The 20,533-nt window shown below is 56.8% G+C and overlaps 1 pseudogene; it reads right to left on the reverse strand.

Annotated features, from left to right (window-relative positions):
- Positions 1-1,740: 1,740 nt before the first annotated feature.
- LOC143696208 (Fc receptor-like protein 4) overlaps positions 1,741-20,533 on the reverse strand; it is a 35,362-nt pseudogene continuing 16,569 nt past the window's right edge.

Below are 20,533 nucleotides of genomic sequence, written 5' to 3' on the forward strand. Positions count from 1 at the left end.
AGACCAATGCCACCTCTTTGGTCTGCTTAGCAAGCCAACATCCCAGCTTGTTTGGCACTTTCTAGCCTTTTCTTGATGTTGATTCTATTTGCCATGCAATGCTTCAAAATAGAGCTGCAATTGATTTTCTTTTACTTGCACAAGGTCATGGTTGTGAAGAATTTGAGGGCATGTGTTGCATGAATCTTTCTGATCATTCACAGTCCATTCACTCCCAACTCTCTGAGTAGCGGAGGTTAACAGGTAGAATCGGGCTTTGGTATTGATGGATGGCTCAAATCTTTAGGCCAGGGATCATGGTTACACTCTATTGTTAAGGTCAGCATTATAGTGGGAATTATAGCTTTGTTAGTAGTATTAATTTTGCTGTGCTTTTGCATATGCCTACAGAACATGGTGCAAAAGATGGTATCTGCTGCATTTAATCAGACCATGCTTGTTCAACAGAAAAATGGGGGAAGTGTGGAGAGCTTTGTGGACAGTTGGCTAGCTGAGAAAGGTCACGTTGACATAATACCATTGGTTAAGTTAGAAGGAGGCAAGTCTAGGAGTCAGCAGTCACTGTCCGACCACTGACAAGGACATTGTGCCCTTGGTGCAACAACAGGATAGAGGAGAGGATCTTTTGCCAAAAATATGAGGATAGTTTCAGCAGAATAACCACAAGAATGTAGATGTAGTAACAAAATAACCGTAAGAATATAGAAGTAGGCGTGGTTGACCAATAAGTAATTAACCAATAATGAGCTCAGTTTTGCAATATGTAAAGGCTAAATTAACACCAATATAAAATATGTGTGAACTATCAATAAAGTTTGAGACTTCCTGATCACTCATATTGAGTGCCGCATTTCTTCTACCGATCCAACACCAAAGGGAGCCGAATTGTTGTTGTCTTTGCAGTAGTTCTTGGGCTCTCTCTGTCCCTTGGGGACAGGGACAAAAGGATCAATTGCTGCATTTCCAGACAGCTCCCTCTCAGCTGCCCCTGCAGGGGAGGTTTCCAACTAGTCCTGCTCTGAAAACCATCAAAGGCCCTCACAGAGCCCCTCCTTAGGCTCCCTTTGGGTCAAGGGGGCGGGGGGACCCTCAGGTGCTGGCTGCCACCTGGGGCTGGGCAGAGCAGGGCTGGGCAATGGCCATCCCTGTGCAGTGGGGCTGGGCCATGGCTGGGCCCCAGCCTTGCATTGACGGGGTCCCCAGGATGTGCCACCCCTGGGACAGGCGCCCGGCCAGGAATGTGCAGGGACATTTCCCGAACTGCCACCACCTGGGACAGGACCCGCCATGCCAGGATGTGTCACCCCCTGGGACAGGATCCTCCCAGGACAGGAGCCTCTGGATGTGCCACCCCAGGACAGAACCCCCCTTTCCCATCTGACTCTCAGCACAAACGGCCTCTTCCTTCTTGTCCAGGAAAATAAAGTGAAAGTGTTGAGGGGGCACAGCCAGACAGCCCCATCCCCCAAAGCCTCCTCACCCTTCCCTGCACCCCCCACAACCCATTTGCCTCCTCCCCTGTCTCCCCCCAACCCATTCCCTGCTCAGGTGCTTCCCAGGATTGCTGAGCCAGGAACCAGGAATAAGGGTACATGGCACAAACGTGAAGAAAATAAGGAAAAAAGAGAAATAAAGAGAGGAAAAAGTCCAGGGCAGGGGAGGGCATAGGAGCACCAGCACCGCGGGTCCCACCCCAGCCAGCTCCGTGGACGCTGCCGGTCCCCACAGCCCCTCCCGCTGTCACCCCTCCAGCAGAGCCTGTGGGGGCTCCGGCCGCGGCAGCCCCGCCTTCACCAGCCGTGCCGGTGGAGGAGGTTGAAGCTGAGAACCGCGATCAGCAAGCGGCACCACCCCTACTGGCCCCCCCGGTGGTTCTGCTGACCTTCTGCCGGCACGATCCAAGTTCAAGATGATGCTGAAAACGGCGCTGAGCCCGTGGGACCGTCTTCGGAGCTGCCCGCGGTCCCGCCGCCCCAGCAGCAGCTGCCGCGGCACCTGCGACCAGCCTGGCTTCCCCCCGGAGTTTTTCGGGCTGTCCTGGGGCTGGCCCTGCAGAGAGAGCTGGGACAGGGAAGGGGGCGTCAGCCTGTCCTTCTGTGGAGGAGGCACGGCCTGACAGCTGAGTGTGGGCGCAGCCCGGCTGCCTGCTTTCAAACTCAGCATTTTTTGCAGGCCGGTTCTCGTTTGGTCGGGCGCTTCCAACCCCCAACGGGAAGCTCCTGACCAAAGCTCCCTGCCGTCCCTTGTGCACCCCAACAGCGAGGGGGAGGTGGGTCCCGAAAGTTCTGCCTCTGGTCCCCAGCCCAGAGGGGGTTGGGGTGGTACCGAGGGGCTGGAAGCAGGAACACCTTTTGCATTTGCATTGCGGAGGCAGGAGGAACAGCAGAAAGCGACCATTGCTCACTTGCTGTGGGGACAAAACACCCCCCGAACCGGGGTGGTGGTCCCTGGGAAAGCTTCTCTTCCCACAAGTGCTGGTATGTACCGGTAGTCCAGGGAGAGGGAAGCGTTTGGTCACTCGTGCTGCCCAGGAATTGGCAGCAGGGTGCTGGGTTGTGAGAACACAGAGCCCGCCTCGCGGGCTGGGCCTGGGCCGTTTGGCTCGGTTCCCAGGGCCAGGGTCACCGCCTGGCCGGCTGTTGGGTTGGGGGGCTTTGCTTCCCCTGTCAGGACCTGGGCCACCGTTCTGTGGGCCAGGTCTGGGGTTCCTGATCCTTCCACGAGGGCCAGACCCCCTCAGGGCCTGAGAGGCTCCTCTCTGGTGGTGCTCTTTCCGGAAAATAAAAAAAAAAAAAAAAATAAAAGGAGTTGAAAGAGCTAGTAGCAGCTCAAAAGCATTGAAGAGCCAAAAATTAGCCTCAGCCCAAGTGCTTCAATAAAGGGCTGTGGCCAAGACATTCCAGAAATTTTCTCAAAATTGTTTGAGAACTGTCAATGGATGTTTGATAATCATTGATGATTTTCTTTAGCAGTATTTTGTTTCAAGATTCTGAAAGCCTGTTTCAGGACCAAAAGGGACTTTCAGAGATGTCAAAGAGGAACATCTTCAGTCCATGGACTTTGTCCTGAAACTCAGCTGTCTGGACTTGGAGCAATGAACTTTCTTTGCATTGTTTTTGCATTTTCTTATATTGTAAGATTGTTTTAAGTGATATGATAAGAGTTTTATGTTCTACAGGTGAAGAATTTCCCTGATCATTCCACATCAGCACTGGATTGAGATTTGGATTGGCAACAGATAACCTGTCAAGTGTTTGTTCTCTCTTCTGCATGAGCCCAGCAGAGAAAATTAAAAACAATTTTCTTTTAATTTAACTAAAATAAAAAAGAGTGATATGTCACAGACAACTTTTATGAAAAATCCTTTCCTTAGGATTTTTCCTCCTGAGAAGCTGAGAGGCCTCAGGAACAAAATGTAAAGAGTGATTATCTGCTGCTGTGGAATGCAACAGGTGGATCTTTGATTGGCCCATGTTGAATGTTAGTAATTAATGGCCAATCACAGCCCAGCTGGCTCGGGCTCCCTGTTTGAGCCACAAACCTTTGTTATTATTCCTTCCTATTCTATTCTTAGCTAGCATTCTGATGAAATCTTTTCTTCTATTAGTATACTTTTAATGTATATATAATAAAATAATAAATCAAGCCTTCTGAAACATGGAGTCAAATCCTCGTCTCTTCCCTCAACCTGAGACTCCTGTGAACACCGTCACATCCCTCCTCCTTCCTGTCTCAAACCTGAAGCCCTTTGGGATGTCCTGGGAAAAATATTTCGGTTATTGCTCAGCCGCCAGACAAGAGGGAAAAGTGAGGGAATACAGAGCAGTGGCTCTGCCCGCGGCCGTGGTGGGGCAGTGGGGAGTGACCCTGTCTGGATTCCAGGCGTTCCCAGAGCTGCTCCATCCCTGCCCTCCTCACCTGCACAGGGCACAGGGAATAGACAGGACTCTGCCCTGCCCCTGCCCCGCCCCTTCCAGGGTCCCCCTCCACTTCCTGGAGCTGGGGGGCCTTACCCTGGCAACGCTCGGTCCCGACACATCGCGACAGTGGCTTCGGACACGCTGCCACAGTCGGTTCGGACACCCCGGGACCGTCCCGGCACTCGCAGCGCGATGGCAGCTGGGCCCCTTCCCGGCTCCAGAACCCCCACAGGGCCTTTGTGAGATCCTCGTGTGGGGAACAAGGCAGAGGAGGGCTTTGGGACATGAAACAAGAGAATCCAGAGCCTCCTGAAGGCTGCGTGGGCGATTACAGGAAGGAAGGTCCAGGGCCCTGCCGGGTTCCTCTGGTGAGAGAAATATGCGGGGGGAAAGTTCTAAGATTTGTTCTTTTTTGGTGGCGTTCCCAGGAAATCGTTCCTTGTATGACAATTTCGACTCTGAACCTTGTTGCTGTTGCTGTTGGTTTTATTCTCTCTCTGGTTGCTGTTTCAGGAAATTGTTCTCCTCTCAGCCCTTTGGGATCTTTGTGCCCCCATGGGGAGCAGGAGGGGCAGTTTTTAGTGGCAGCACAGACACGAGTGGGTGCCCATGGGTGGGGACCCCCAATGCCCCCCAGTTCCCCCCAGTGTCACAGCACATTCCCGTAGATGTCACCGGGTTCCCGCGGTTGCCCCTGGTGTCCCCACAGCTCTGCGTAGGTCACCTGGGGATCCTGGAGGGTGGTGGCACGGAGGGATGCTGCGAGAGACACGGGCTGTGGGATCTGGGTGGGGTGACACTGGTGGGTGACGTGTCCCTCTGTGTGTGTCCCCCCCCGTACTCACCCCCTGCCCTCTTGGTGACCACGACGTGGGTGTACAGCACCTCCCCCTCCTCTGGGGGGCCTGGGGGATCTGGGGGGGGGGGCCTGAGGGAACAAAGGGGATGTGGGGGAGGAAATGGGAGGTCTTGAGGTTTGGAGAAAAGAGGGAGCGTGTGGTTTAAGTTTCCCACTCACCTTTCCTTGTTCTTCCTGGCAGCTGCAGAGGAAAGAGGGGAGGGGTGACTGTGGGATCCCCAGGGCCCTAACTGCTCTCAGGATTCCTGAACTCCCATGGGACCCTCAATCTTCAACAGGACCCCCATGCATCCCTGGAGTCCCACAGAATTCATGAACATCCTCAGGGCCCCGAATCAACTCAGTCTCAAGCACCCAAAGCCCAGGAGGGACAGAGACCTCCCAAACATGCCCAGGGACACTGAGAGAACCCTCAACCTCCCTGAACAACCCTCCAGCACCTCCCCAAGCTCTACAGCACCCCAGCCAATGTCACAACTCTGGGATTGTGAATGCCACACTATTGCTCCTCAATTATGGAAGCCTCTACAGTCCCCTGGGACGCCTGTCCCCCCATTGTCACCCACCCGCACAGTGCCACCAGTTCCAGGCCACAATGACACCCACGAGCAGGAGCAGGAGCAAAAAGGCCCCACAGACCCCTCCGGCCACTGCAAGAAACAGAGGGGGATCATTCAGGGTCACCCATGACCCCAAAGGTCCTGCACTCCCTGGTTACCCTCTGGGACCCCACCTGTGTCCTTGTGTGTCCCTGTGTCCTGCAGTGTCACGTCCAGGGCACCAGGGGTGATGGTGGCATCGGCCACGGGCACTGCGTGGACAGAGACAGGGCTGAGGGCACAGGAGGGGCTGGCAGCCGGTGTGGGGGGACAGGGATGGGGGATTGGTGTGATGGGGGATGTCAGGAATGGGGTCATAACACAGAAGGGTGTGGGCACAAGGGGAGTAATAGAAGGAGCAAGGAAATTTTTGTTGGGGACTTGGAGATGCCCAATCAGGGGACCCGAGGTGTCTGTGGGGCTCCCTGTGCCCATCCCGCACTCCCTGTGCACCATGACATGGAGCCAGGTGCTGCTTTTCCCCACACCCCCCCTCTCAGGGTTCAGCTGGCAGCTGTAATTCCCCAAATGGGAGACCCCGAGGGCGGGCACCAGCAGCTGTGGGGACCCCTGCGGGTCTCCCACCATCTTCCAGTCCCAGTATAACATGTGCAGGAGGGGGGCTAAGGGCCACAGGGGGCTGGAGGTTCTGAGGCAGCTGAGAGTCAGAGGCGACCCCAGGGTGGGGTGAGGCAAGAACATGAATTCTGTCCAGGGAGCACATCTAGAGGGGTCCAGCCTTTAGGGAAAAGGGCAGCTCTGCTGTGCTGACACCCGGCTCTTGTCCCAGCCTCTTGTCCCTGGGAGGTCCTCCTCGTTCTGGGGTGCCACATCCTTGGGGATTCCTTTCCCAGAGGTGGCACATCCTGGGGTCTTCTGTCCTGGGTGGGTCTTGAGCATTCCCGCTGTCCCCAGTGTGGCCCTGTGACTTCTGGGGTGCCCAAACTTAAGGAGGCATCTTTTATGACCTTGCCCTGATGATGGTAAATCCCAGGATCAAGCTGGTTGAATTCCCTGATGCCCAATTGCTTGGGACAATTTTGGGGTCATATTTTGGTCTCAGATTTTGAGATGACTCAGAGCCCAGCACAGAGCCCACCCTGGGGCACCCCAGGCTTGTCCTGGGAGGCTCTGGGTCTCTGCCCCACAAATCCCTGGGCTTTTTCCTGTCACCCAAATTTCCTGTCTTACCAATCTCAGGAAACACTTGATGCCCAATTGACTGTGACAAAATTATACAGCCATAGAAAAAAGGCATAAATCTTTTCCTATACCATTATTTTCCCAATAAAACACAAACTCCTCAAAAATCAATGTGACAAGGTATAAAATGCTCTGGTTTATAGAATTCTTTTAATCATTGCTTTCCCAACAAGAGGAAATCAAAACACAGTAAAAACAGAAATAATTGGAAATAAAAACCACAATAAAACCACAAACAAATCACAGTGAAATGAGACTTTTTGGTTCCCTTTAGCAGCCCCCTGCTGCATCCCAAAGCAGGGTTTGCTTCTGGATAACACAGAGGGTGGAATCTCCCGGACTGTCCAACAGCTCCATGGGATTGTTCCCTGCCTGCTGGGCAGCAACCCAGTCCCTAAGGAAGCCTTTTCTTGGGCCATATTTAGGAACTCTCCCCATTTTGCTCGTTCCCACCCTGAAACTTGATTGACTTCCCATGGAGGAAGGGGAGAAGCTCTGTCCATGCTTGGGACAGTGCACAGGAATCAGTGGAAATGCCCCTGTGTGCCTCAGGGTCTGATTCCCTGGTAAATGCACTCCAGCCTGCCCCGAATTCCCCTGTCTGGGCCCTGCCTTCTCCTGCTGTGACACCCCTGTTCCCCAGCCCCTCGTGTGCAGCCCCTGCTCAATATTTTCACACTTTTCCCTCTCTTCTGGTGTGCACATCCAGAACCCAAATATTCTTTCTGGGAAGTTCCAATGTCCCTGTTCTGCTCAGGGACCGGCAGACACTTAAGGAGGTGTTATAATTTGTTCTGGAGTTCCTAAAGTTCAGCCATGCTCCTAAAACATCCCTGTGCACAAACACAGGGTTCTGGTGCCTCTCCTGGGTATTTTGGGATCCTGTTGCTGAGGTAGGAGCAGCTGGAGCAAGTGGCCCACTGGAACAGCACCTGGCCATGGAGAGGAGCAGGAGTGCCGGGAATTCCGCAGGGTGCTCAGATGAGGGCCACAGGGCACCGCTTGCCATTCCTGCTCCCCCCAGATTTTGGGACAGAGCAGTGACACCCATCGAGCTCCCAGACCCCTCAGGGCTCAGGCACAGCCTCAGCCTGGAGGGGTTCTCGGCTGCTCTTACCAGGCACTCGCCAAAGCTCTGATCCACGTGTAGCATTTGTTCAATATCCCTCCTCTTCAGGAATCAGGCTGAAGAATACAGTGTTTCCCGGGAGGCCTGGAGAGCAGCAGAGATGCACAGATGGCCCCACAGGCCAGGGCACAGGAGCATCCCATTGCCACAGGCTGGAGGAGGCATCAGCCCGCAAGGTGCCAGGGCAGGAGGCAGCCCAACCCGCTGCCAGGGGGACAGCAGCTGGCCACAAGTGCTCACCTCAGCAACAATCTGATTCTCATCACGGCAGTGGAAGTAGAGTGGGAGCAGGCTCTGGCGCACGTGGGACTTCAGGGCCTTTCTTCCCTCTTCTGTTAATAAGTCCAGCATCTCTTGAAAGACAGACATGGAGCTCAGCTGCACCTGGATATCATCCTATATGAAAGGAAAGGGCAAAAGACCTGAGCATCAGCTGCTTCAGGCCCCCCAGGGCACAGGCCTGCATCTGCACAGGGCACCAAGTGTCTGGGCAGCAGCCAGTGGCCGTGGCTGTGGGCACAGAGCCTTATGCGGTCAAAGAGTGGCAGGAGTGCCTCAGCCAGCTGCAGGGCCATGGGGTGGCTATTGGGGCACCATTATCCAGGAGCAAATATCTGACTAGAAGTATGGTCATCCTGAGCATCTCGCTATCATTTTCCTCCAGGAGCTCCACAAGACTTTCAGTCAGGCTCCGCATTTTTTGGGCCTGTGAGGAACACGACTTTGTGAAAGGCCAGCCTGCTGCTGCAGGGCCCAGAGGCCAAAGGCCTGTCCCGAAGCACTGGGGCAGCTGAAGCAGGAGGCAGGAGAGCTGGGAGCAGCTGCCCCCATCACCCCAAGCCCAGTCAAGGCCAAGCAACTGCATTGCCCAGCCCCATGCTGCCTGCACGGCTTCAGCCACTGCCCCGTCCTCACTATCAAGGGATTCTTGCCCAGCACTACGAGGCCTCGGAGTGCCAAGTAATGCCAGGCCATGTGCTCGCTCTGCAGGTTCTGTGCCAGGATCTCCAGAAAACTGTCACTGCATTCCCTCAAGTCCAGGCACTCGAGGACCTGAAAGGCACAGGGCAGTGACAGGGGAGCCATCCAGCAGGATCCCAGAAGCGCACAGGGCCGGGCCCAGGCAGCAGCACAGGACATGGGCACTGTCCTGGCAGCCATGGCTATGAGAGGCCAGAGAGCTGGGAGGCAGCTCAGCCAGGCAGCGCCCGCCTTGAGGCTCACCTCCGCAAGGAATGCCAGGGCAGGGAAATCCCAGTATGGCATCTCTTTGCCGAACAGGGTGAGCAGGTAGAATGCAACCACGGAACAAAACTGGATGGTAAGTGGCAAATTTCTCTGAAGAGGGGAAAAAATAAACAAGACCCTGAACCAGTGGGGTGTGGGAACTCAGCACATCACTCCCGATGTCCAGAGTTGCCAGGAGAACCTTTGGGGGTCTCGGAAATCCTGGAATGTTGCCAAGAGTGTTTGGTGGCTTGATTTTGATCCATCCACAGAAGTGACAGCAGTTTGAGGACAAGAGAATCACTTTAGAGTGAAGGGTGTAAAAGAGACACATTTATAGGGTGAAATATAAACTTTAAGGTTTTTGGTACAGGGAGGTTATGGAGACAAGATGGAGGGATCAGGGCGTGTCTCGTCCTTCTTCTTTCTTCTTCTTGTCCTCCATCTCCTGTGGTGATGTTGGCACTTGGGGATTGGTTTATGGTGAAGGTGCACTTGCCGACATGGGTGAAAAGTATTGGAAAATAAAAGTAAATATCATGTACATAGATTTTAGTATAAAAAGACATGACCGCCCCGTGAGTGGTCAGAGTGCCCTTGGCTGCCTTGCAGATCAGACCTCTGTTGGGCAGACAGAAAATTTTGTAGATAAGAAACAATAAACAATCTGAAGATCGAAAAGCTGAAGAGTCCAGACTTGTCCTTTGAAACGCGTGCCACCCAAGAACCACCCTACCCGTGTCCGGGCAGAGACAGACAGCCGAACCGGACAGTGGGGCAAACCTCTCCCAGGCGTGACTCACCCAGTTCTCATCTTTCCCCAGCACCCTTCCAGCAAGGGGACGTGGGCCATTTGGGAGTTGGTTGCTCATGGGCACCCTCCTCTCCCAGCCTTTTCCAGTCTGCTTGGCCATCCCTCAGTGACAAGGCCCTCTGGCCCATGACCACGGGCACTTTGTGGGGCACCTGGGCACAGAGCACCAATGTCAGAGGCAGTGGGGAGAAGGGGGTCTCACCTGGCCAGCAGAGCCACAGCAAAGTGGTAAGTGTCAACAGAAAGCCGCGTGTCCCAGGCACACCTGCGTTCCATTGCCACCACCACATCCTCGCAGCGGAGAAGGCAGAGCAGGGACTTCAGGGTCCGCACTGCAAAGCTGTGTGCAGAGCAAAGCCCAGGTCACACCGGCAGCACTGGCTCCTTGGCAGGCCACGTGGCAGGGACAGGAGAACTGGCACAGAGCATCTGTTGGGGCTGGTGGCAAGGCCGTGCTCTTGCTGGCATCCCTTCCAGAAGGCATCGACCTCCTCCAGCATTTCCAGAGTGCTGAAGAACACTTGGAAGAGCAGATGCACAAAGAGGTGGGGGAAATACACCTTCAATATCCGTGGGAGACAGGGCACCTGGAGGATCTTCCACATCACCACGGTTGCCTGCAAAGGACAAAGCCCCCCGAGACAGTGCTCAGTTCCGGGTTGTCCCCTGTGGCAGGGCCCGAGCGTGGCAGGGAGAGGCCAGGAGAGACCTTGGCAGGGGGAGCACGGGGCCTGGTGGCCCTGAAGCTGCCCCTGGGCCAGGTTTCAGGCCAGCGCCTGAGGCAGGGAGATGCAGTGGGGAAAGGAGCATGGAGAGCTGCTGGAGAGGCAGCCTTGAGGCCAGCAAAGGCCACTTGCAGAAACTCACAGCCAGGGCAAAGACACCCGCTTGGTCCCCATTGGAGGTGCAGGCGCTGTGCTCTGGCCAGCTCCCCAGCACATCCAGGAGGATCAGCTGTGCCAGCTCCGCAATCCTGGCTGAGCCCATGATGGTCTTCCACATGGCCATGGCAGCTCTGCGGGGTTAGAGCTCTGTCTCAGGGGGGTCTCAGACACAGCAGCGGGGGGGAGCTGAGCTGGCTGCCAGTTCTGCCTGTGCCCACTGCCCCCCTGCCAGCAGCAGCCAGACAGCCCAGCCCTGTGGGGACAGAGCCCTGAGAGGCGGCAAGGGAGCATGGCAGCAGGCTCAGGGGCTGACATGCCAGGGCTGGGAAAGGGAGCAGCCAGAGGAACTCTCTGTTGCTCAGACACCTGGGGCAGGCTGTACAGGGTGATGGGCTGGGGAGGCCTGAGCCCCCTGGGCAGGTGGGCCCCATACCTGTCACAGGACGGGGCCACACGCAGCAGCGTCATGACTGCGTCATCTGGCTGTGCTTTGGTGAGATCCAGCAGGGTCTTGTCCAGCCTGTGCTCAGCAGAATCATTGGCCAGGAGCCACTGGTGGATGTAGCTGACCATGGCAGGCACCTGGAGAAGGCACGGGGAGACTTGGAAAGCTGCCAGAGGGAGCAATGTTCCCAGCTTCCCCAGAGAAGTGCTTCCCTTGCCACCACACTGCCATGTGGCCTCAAAGGCTCACAGCAACCAGCATGCATGGCTTGGGAGGCCAAGCAATTGCTGGGAGGATCACAGCCTGGCCACAGGCTGCTTACTTGCTTTGGATTGTAAAAATCTTCCTCTACAAGCACACACAGGAGGGCAGCACTGGTCTTGCTTTGGAAGATGGGCGAGTATGGTCTGAGACCTGCGCCCATGGCGATGGTCTCTTCCTCCTCAATTCTCTTAAGGAAGTTGCAAACGAACTGTAGGAGAAGGGCAAGAAGCCGGGGATGTTGCATGGAGTGCTCCACACACGGTGCTGGGCTGAGCAGGGACAGCAGGCCCAGCCCAGCCGGGGGTAACTGCAGGTACCTTCAGGGCTTTGCGCAAGCGGCCGCGGCCGGGATCCTGCTCTTGTGTCTTCTCCAGGGCTGCACCTGGCAAAGAGCGAGCGCAGCCAGAGCTGAGGGGCTGCGGGAGAGGCCGGAGAACACAGCCCAGCCCTGCGCTCCCCAGGCAGGGAGAGCCCCGGCATGACCCAGGCGATGGAGCGCGGCCACTGTGGAGTGTCTGCCCAGCCCCTCTTCCATCCTGTCCGTGGGCATGTCCCCAGGGGATAGCATGGCATGGCATGGCATGGCATGGCATGGCATGGCATGGCATGGCATGGCATGGCATGGCATGGCATGGCATGGCATGGCATGGGGCCAAGCTGGCAGCAGGCACCAGTTCTGTGGCCCAGCTTTGCCACTCATCCTCCTGCGGTGGCTGGAAGGGCACCACCTGTTCAGTCTGCTGTGCCGGGGCAGCGCCAGGGCCTTCCTCCTCCTCCTCCACCCAGGCCAGCTTCAGGAAATCTTGGGGGTCTCTGCTGCATGTCTCTGACTGGATTTGTGGCTATTTGCAGGAGAGATGCCTTGGAAAAGCTCCAAGTCACCAAGTCATGCAGTCGTGCCTGAAGGCACCTTCAAGAAAGAAGCCTCAGGAAGGCTACAGGACAGCAAGTCCTGCACTCGGTCTCAAGGGCTCCGGCCACAAGGACAGGAGACTCCTGTCAAGTACTGTGGTCTGGCCTCAAGCTCAGCTGCAGGAACAACGCCTCAGAAAAGCTCTGGGTGGGACGCGAACGAGTGCGCTGTGCAGGGGCTCCTCACGGCACCGCTCTGTCCCGTCCTGTCCTGTCGCGTGCTCTGAGCACTGTGGCGTGCTCTTGTCACTGCCAGCTCCTATGCCACCACGTGTCACAAAGGGCCCTTGGACACCCGGTTCCATTCCGTTCCACGGTGACCGTGCTGCACCGTGTCACCAAGGGCCCTTGCACACATTGCCGCCTGCCTTGGGGCCGCCCCCAGCCCAGCCAAAATGGCCCAGGTTGGAAGGAATGCCTGGCCCCAGGTGTCTAAGCCAGGCCTACAGGATCTTTAGGAAGGGCTCAGAGCATCAGCAAACGCTGCCCTGCTCTGCGGGCTCAGGGCAGCAGAAGGAGCCCCCAGGGCTGCCGACGCAGCCATGCTGGGAAGGGCACGGGGCCTTCCAGGGAAGCTGGCACGGCCTCCTTGGGACACGTCCCGGCTGGTGGCCGTCCTAAACTCGCCAGTGTGACCAGGCACAAGGAATGTGTGGGCCCGGGCACGAATGCTGCTCTGAGGCCTGGCGCCCGGGGAGCGCTGACATCAGCAGCTGTGGCAGAGTCCCTGGCCAAGCAGAGCTGCCACCCCCCGAGCCCTGGCAGCGCTGGTGCCTGTCTCCTGCCCCAGAGACCTGTGCCCCTGGGGGGCTTCTGTGCCAGAAGGAGCCAAAGCCCACGTGCATTGGGGGCTGTGCTCCTTCCTGCAGGGGCTGATGGCAGCAGCACCTGGAGCAACTGCTGGCACACTTGGTCTCTGTCAGATGATGTTGCTCCTTCCTGAAATGAATTTTTCTCATATAAGGCATTGGCAGTAGCACTAAAGCACATCCATTGCTGAGCTTCCCAGGGCAATTAGATTGCAAAGTAACAGTCTGAAATCTCCTTGTGCTTTTCTCACTCTCTTTCCCGCATTCTGGAAAAAACAAAATCTGCCCAGCCTCTGCTATTCTCGGCTTCAGTTGCTGCATATCTTGCTCTGGCAGCTCATGTGCAAACAAAACTGTGTCCCTGCTGAGCACAGCAATGAGTGGCCACAAAGTGGAAAGTTCCCTAGTGAACATCAAGGCAGACACGTGGAAGTGCGGAGGATAAGGATAACTCTGGGAGGAGAAGCTGTTCTGTGTCTCTGATGATGGTGCCCACACCCTGAAGCAGCAGCCAAGAGAAGTGCTGGAAGCAGACGGGCACAGTTTTGGGTGGCACAATATAAAAAAGATACGAAGCCATTATCCAGAATGCAAAGGAGGACTGCAAGGATGGAGTGTGGTCTGGAGGGGAAGCCCTAGATGCAGCTGAGGCCACTTTGTTCAGCCTGGAGGAGAGGAAAGGGCATCATTGTGGTCTTCAACATCCTCCTGAGGGGAATCAGAGGGGCTGCTGCAGCTCTCATCACTGTTGGGACCAGTGACAGGACTTGAGGAAAGGGCAGGGAGCTGGGTCAGGGCAAGTTTCATTTCCATAGCAGGAAAAGGATTTTCACCCAGAGCATGGTTGGCCACTGGGACGGGTTCCCCATTGACGCAGCCCAGCGGAGCCCGGGCTGGGTCTTGGGAAAACTGCGGTGCTGCGCCAGGAGCGGGGAACGGCCAAGGCGTGGGATCTGCCTGCGGCTGAACCTGATGAGCCACTGCTCAGTGGTTCAGGATCCACTAACTGAGGCACGGAGCAGGCAAAACAGAAGGAGGAGGCTCCTTGGCTGTGAGCTTCCACAGGCAAAGGGTTATCCCCAGGGAAGGATTCAGCAGCAAAGAGCCACCAGCACTTCTGTGCATGGGATTGCATCAGGGCGCAACTCGGGGTGGATACAAACGATTGACCAATAAGGAATCTGCAGGGGAGGAGCAAGGGGATTACATCCCTTGCTTGGGACTAATTAGGACAGATGGAGCAGAGGGTGGGTCACATGGGCCAGTGGGGCTTCCAGCAATCGGGGAATTCCTAAGGGGTGGTGCAGTCAGGGATTGGTCCAAGGCAAAAGTGACAGGGAAGGTTCAGGAAGAAAGAGCTGGATTATCTTGACAGGCAGGGAAGGAACTGGAACAAAGAGTGGGGAATGGCATGAGGGACAGCTTTGAGGGAGGGCAAAACCTAGGGGTAAACCAACTTGGGGAAAACACGGGGTATATGAAAACAAACCATGGTACGACAACTGATAAATAAACACGAACCGGAACAGCCCGGGGAAATGGGCACAGCACCAAGCCCATCTGAGTTTGAGAAGTGTTTGAACAAAATCGAGCAGTCACCCAAGCTTTTAGACACTACATCAAAAGTCAAGGTTTGTGACCTCTAGGCTTACATGAGTATATACTCCTGAGTATGACTTTAGGCAGTGTTTTATGAAACTCATTTTATGTCAAATCATACCCCAATTCCTTGTAGACCAGGGGTCCCCAATTCCAAGATAGGGTTCTCCACTCTGGGATGCTCTGAGATGTCCCCAGAGCAGGGGACAGCCTCTGGTCACACAGGAGGTGACCCATGGAGCGGAGCCCACCCAGAGCTCTCAAGGTCCCCATGGGTGCCAGCCTAGGGACATCAAAACCCCCCTCACCTTCTGTGACTTTCACGGGGGGGCTGAGCCCGGTGCTGGACCTGTCACACCAGTAGGTGCCTTTCATGATGACAGTGAGGTATTCAGGTCCCTCCTGCCACAAGCACTGCCTGTTTCTGTACCAGGTAGTGGCACTGGCGGTCCCCGAGCCCTGCCAGGTCAGTGTCATCCGGTCGCACCACAATGCCAGCATCCAGGGGGGCTCCACCAGTACCTGGGTGGTCTGGGCACCTGTGGGTGACAGGGGACACCAGCCTGCCAGGGCCAGCGTGGGGCTGGGGACAGTGGGGTGGGGCCATGGCATCCCCCGAGGACTCACCAGTGAGGCCGAGGGTCTGGGCTGGAAGGGAGAAGGGACAGGGCTGGGTGGGGATGGCACCATGGGCAGAGCAGCATGAGGGCATGGGGTGTGGTGGCTGTCCCCAAACTGTCCCCATAGGGGACAGCAGTTCTTGTAGGAAAGTGTGTGTGGGTGGTCTCAAAAAGATTTGGAGAGGCAGGGGCACATGTCTGTGACACAGCCATCTGTGCGCCACACCCATGTGGCACAGACACCTTGGGAACAGAGACACTGAAGCCAGCCTGGGCTGAGGCAGAACATGGGGACACTGTGGACACCCCAGGCAAAAGGATACCACGGACAAAGCCCAGGCTGGCTCAGGTCACCCCCACCAGCTCATGATCCCATTCCCATGATCCCATCCCCAGGGCCACATCCTCACCGTTCTTGTCCCCTTCTGTCCCTGCATCCCAGTTCCCTTGTCCTTATCCCCAGAGCTACCTGAGCCCAAAGGTGCCAGTCCCCATATTCCTGTCCCCACATCCCCATCCCCAAATTCCTGCCCCATGTTCCTGTCCCCAAAGCCACCCTGCAACCCCAGTCCCACGAAGGTCCACTGTGGGTAACATGGACTGGCACTGCTGGCATTGGGGACCTCAGGGGACCCCACAGCCCCCCTGTGCCCCCTCCCCTTCTCATCCCCTGCATGTCAGTCCCGTGCCTGGGGCACTCATCCCACAGGAGCAGCGCCATCTTCCTGGCCATCCCAGTGTCCCCAGCGATGTGCACTGGCTGTCACTCGCTGCCGGGGGTGGCTGTCCCCTGGGGGGTGGCTCTTAGGCCAAAGGGGAAGGAAGCGATGTCAGGTCTCACCCTCATGTGTAGGTGGCACCTGGTGGGGGCAGGGTGGCCACAAGCTGGGCACAGGCTGTGGGCAGGGTGGGGACAGGATGGAGACAAGGATGGGTGGGACACAGTGGGACATGGGGTTTCCAGGAGTCTGGGGGGAGCTCAGGCGTATTTGAGGACACAGAGAGGAGTGTTCAGGGGAATGGGGGTCCCTTGGGAATGTGGGTCCTGAAGAGGTGATGTCACTGGGGATGGGTCTGCCATGGGAATGGGGGTGCCAAGGGCTGGTGGGACTCAGGGATGGGAGTCCCAGGAGAGCGTGGGCTCCAGGAATTTGGGGTCATGGGATGGGGATGCTGGGGGAATGGGAGCTGCAATGGGAATGGGGGTCCTGGGAGAATTAAGGTCCTGGGGGAAGGAGGATTGCAGGGGATGGAATGAACAGGAGAGGGTTCCTTGGGAATGGGGTCCTGGGCCATGGAGATCCTGGGGAATATCAGTATTGGGATGGGAATTCCACAGAGGGGGGGACATAAGGAATGGTGCTCCCATGATTTGATTTCTAGGAGAATGCAGGTCTCAGGGAGGGGACGTGACTGGGTGGGCCAGTGAGTCTCAGCTCTTTCCCTGGATGCCTAAAAGTTTGGGGTGACCCAGGGCCCAGCACAGCCCCCAAAAGGTGCCAGCGGCCTGGGGGTCACCCTTGACAGATTCCAAGGAACTCTGTGCCTGTGGAGCTGCTGCAGAGCTGAGAATTCTGTGGGGGAAAAAGGCCTGCCTGTGGTTTGCTCAGCTCTGCAAGAAGCACAAACCTTAAAGGGAGCCCAAGCAGTGGCTCTGAGAGGGCCTTTGATGGTTTTCAGAGCAGGGCTGGCTGAAAAACCACCCCCTGCAGGGGCGGCTGAGATGGAATTGATCATTTTGTCCCTTTGTCCAAGGGACTGAGAGAGCCCCAGAACTACTGCAAAGACAACAACAATCTGCTCTACAACCTGACCTGGACCATCCTTCTTGAAAAAAACCTGCAGCCTTCTGGAAAACCTCATGGAAAGAATCTTTGGGTTCAGTCGGTCACCAGATAAGAGGGAAAAGTGTGGAAATACTGAGCAGGAGCTCTGCCCACTGTCATGGTGGGGCAGTGGGGACTGACCCTGTCTGGATTCCAGGTGTCCCCAAAGCTGCTCCATCCCTGCCCTCCTCACCTCTGTGAAAGGCTGAGACTTTAGGGGAATTGTGTTTTAAAGCCACCAGAGGTGCTGCTGTGGACCCGACATCTGCCTCGGGTCAGGCACTGCTTTCCTTCCATTCGGGATCATGGAGAGCGGTCGCGGGTGTTGTGCAGGGCGTGTACCTGGCCCCGGGACACTGCTACGCTGCCAGTGGGCACTGGGATCCAACCTGCTGCCTTGGCGGCTTCTGCCCGCTGCCGGTGGTGGTGCCGGGACCGATTGGTGGCCGTGAGTTTGCAAAAGGAGCGATTTCCCCTCCTCCCTCCCGCCCGAGGCCGCCATGGCCCCTGAGGGGATGGAGCTGGAGCGGGGCGCCCCCTGCTGGCCGGGAGTGCTCCCTGCAGCGCCCCCTGCTGGCCGCGGTTATAACTGCCACAAAAACCAACAGCGCTGAGCGGGAGGGAAAGTTCTGGGTTTGTGTTGTTTGCTGTGTTCTGGTTTATAAATTTCCTAGTAAGGACCTGTTATTCCTTTTCCAACACTTTTGCCTGGAAGCCCCATCATTATTTAAATTGAAAATAATTTAGTGATGGGTCTTCTTTTAATTCCAGGAAGGTTCCCACTTTCCTTGGCAGATGTTTCTCATTTAAATGAGTTGCCAGCTGCTGGGTTCCAGTGTGGTTGGGACAGACACCTCAAGAGCAGAAACGGTCAGGGACTTGGACACCTCATGCTTTGCCTTTTAAGCCAGTTGGGCCACCAAGGGCCCTCTCCCCAGCTTGCACTTCTGGTCACCCGGCCACTCAGGACTTGGTGCATCTTACTGCCCCTAGTGTGCCATGGCTGACAGACTGATGGACAGATGGGGCCCTGTCTAACCAAAAGGCCCACCCCTGCCACACACAGCTGTTCCAAAATGTCTCCAGACATCAAACTATGCCTGTCTCTGACACCCCACCCTGTGCCATGCCTGATCCCGGTTGCTCTGGAAAAGGGGGAAGTTCCAGAACCCCCAAAGGTCCTTTGTGACATCCTCATGTGGGGAACACGGCAGAGGAGGGGTTTGGGACAGGGGACAAGAGAATCCAGAGCCTCCTGATGGCCACTTTGGCCATCAGAGCAAGGAAGGTCCAGGGCCCTGCCAGGTTCGTCTAGTGGAGGAAATGTGCTGGGGACAGCATCTGGGGTTTGCTCCTTTTTGGTGGTTTTCTCTTGAAATCATTCCTTTTTTGACCATTTGGACAGTGAACCTTGTTGCTGTTGCTGCTGATTTTATTCTCTCTCATTGCTGTATCAGGAAATTGTTCTTCTCTCAACGCTTTGGAATTTTTGAGCCCCACAGGGAGGGATTGGAGCAGTTTTTAGTGGCAGCAGACACACATGTGGGTGCCCATGGGTGGGGACCCCCAGTGCCCCCCAGTTCCCCCCAGTGTCACAGCACATTCCCGTAGGTGTCACCGGGTTCCTGCGGTCGCCCCTGGGGTCCCCGCAGCTCCGCGTTGGTCACCTGGGGATGCTGGAGGGTGGTGGCACGGGGGGACGCTGCGAGAGACACGGGCTGTGGGATCTGGGTGGGGTGACACTGGTGGGTGACGTGTCCCTCTGCGTGTGTTGCCCCCGTACTCACCCCCTGCCCTCTTGGTGACCACGACGTGGGTGTACAGCACCTCCCCCTCCTCTGGGGGGGCTGGGGGATCCAGGCGGGCCCTGAGGAAATAAAGGGAATGTGGGGGAGGGAATGGGAGGTCTTGGGGGTTGGGGTAAAAGGGGAGAGTGTCGTTTGAGCCCCCCACTCACCTTTCCTGGTGCTTCCTGGCAGCTGCAGAGGAAAGAGGAGAGGTGTGACTGTCGGGTCCCAGGGCACTGAACCCTCTCAGGACTCCTGATCCCCACAGGACCCTCAATTGCCCACAGGATCCTGCAAGCATCCCTGAAGCCCCCCAGAATTCATGAACCTCCCCAGTGGCCTCAAACAAGTTAGCATCAAGAACCCAAAACCCAGGAGATACATAGACCCTCCAAACACCCCCAGGGCCCCTGAAAGAATTCTCAACATCTCTACAAAACCCTCAAGCACCTCCCCAGACACCATCAGCACCCCCAGACAAGGTCACATATCTGGGGCTGTGGGTGCTGCCCTGTCTCTGCCCAACTCTGGGGGCCTCTACAGCTTTTTAGGACCCCCGTCCTCCCACTGTCACCCACCCACACTGTGCCACAGGTCCCAGGCCACAGTGACACCCAGGAACAGGAGCAGGAACAAAATGGCCACACCAACCCCTGCGGCCACTGCAAGAAACAGAGGGGGACACATCAGGGTCACCCATGACCCCAGGGGTCCTGCACTCCCTGGTGACCCCGTGTGACGCCACCTGTGCCCCAGGGTGAGCCAGGTGTCACCTCCAGGGCCAGCTCAGGGCTGAGTGCCTGGAACACGCGGTGCCCGTCCTGTCCCAGCTGGTTGGTGGCCACGCACTGGTAGGTGCCCGAATGTCCCACATCGATGTCCCTGAGCTCCAGGAGGGGACCCTGGGCCACCTCCTGCCCATTGTGTAGCCAGGTGAAGGTGACAGGGGCTGAACCCACCTGCACTGAGCAGCACAAGGTGATAGAGTCACCTGCATGCACCTGGTGTGACAGGGGACCAGGGGTGATGGTGGCATTGGCCACAGGCACTGTGGGGATACAGACAGGGCTGGCACTGGGCGAGATGGGATGGGGGTGCCGTGGGTGGAGTCATCCCCAGCCCGAGGGTCCCACTCACCCAGGATGGTGACATTCAGGGGGTCACTCTTGGCCTCCCTTTCCCCGTCGCTGACCCGGCACCGGTACTGGCCGCTGTCATTGTCCCCAATGTGTTTCAGCTCCAGGCGGGGGCCGGTGCCCAGCAATGGCTCCGAGCCCTCCCGGTGCCAGGAGAAAGACAGGGGACCTGTCCCCATGGCCACCATGCAGCTCAGCACCAGGCGGTCCCCCAGTGCCACCTGTCCCCCAGGGGGCTGTGCTGACAGGGACACCCCTGAGAGTGGGACACCTGCAGGAGTGGGGAACAGAGATGGGATTGGGGACCCAGGGGAGGTGGGGGACATGGAAGGGAAAAAAGGGGTTTGGAGGGGAGCAGAGAGGATCCCAGTGAGCAGAAGGGGACCCTGGGAGGCACGTTGGGACCTGGGGACAATGGCGAGACCCCGTGGAAAGGGGGACTGACCCAGGCAGGGATGGGGAACCAGACGAGAGACTGAGGAGCCTCAGGGAATGATTTG

Source organism: Agelaius phoeniceus, chromosome 31, assembly GCF_051311805.1.
Source record: "Agelaius phoeniceus isolate bAgePho1 chromosome 31, bAgePho1.hap1, whole genome shotgun sequence".
In the NCBI taxonomy this organism is placed as follows: domain Eukaryota; kingdom Metazoa; phylum Chordata; class Aves; order Passeriformes; family Icteridae; genus Agelaius; species Agelaius phoeniceus.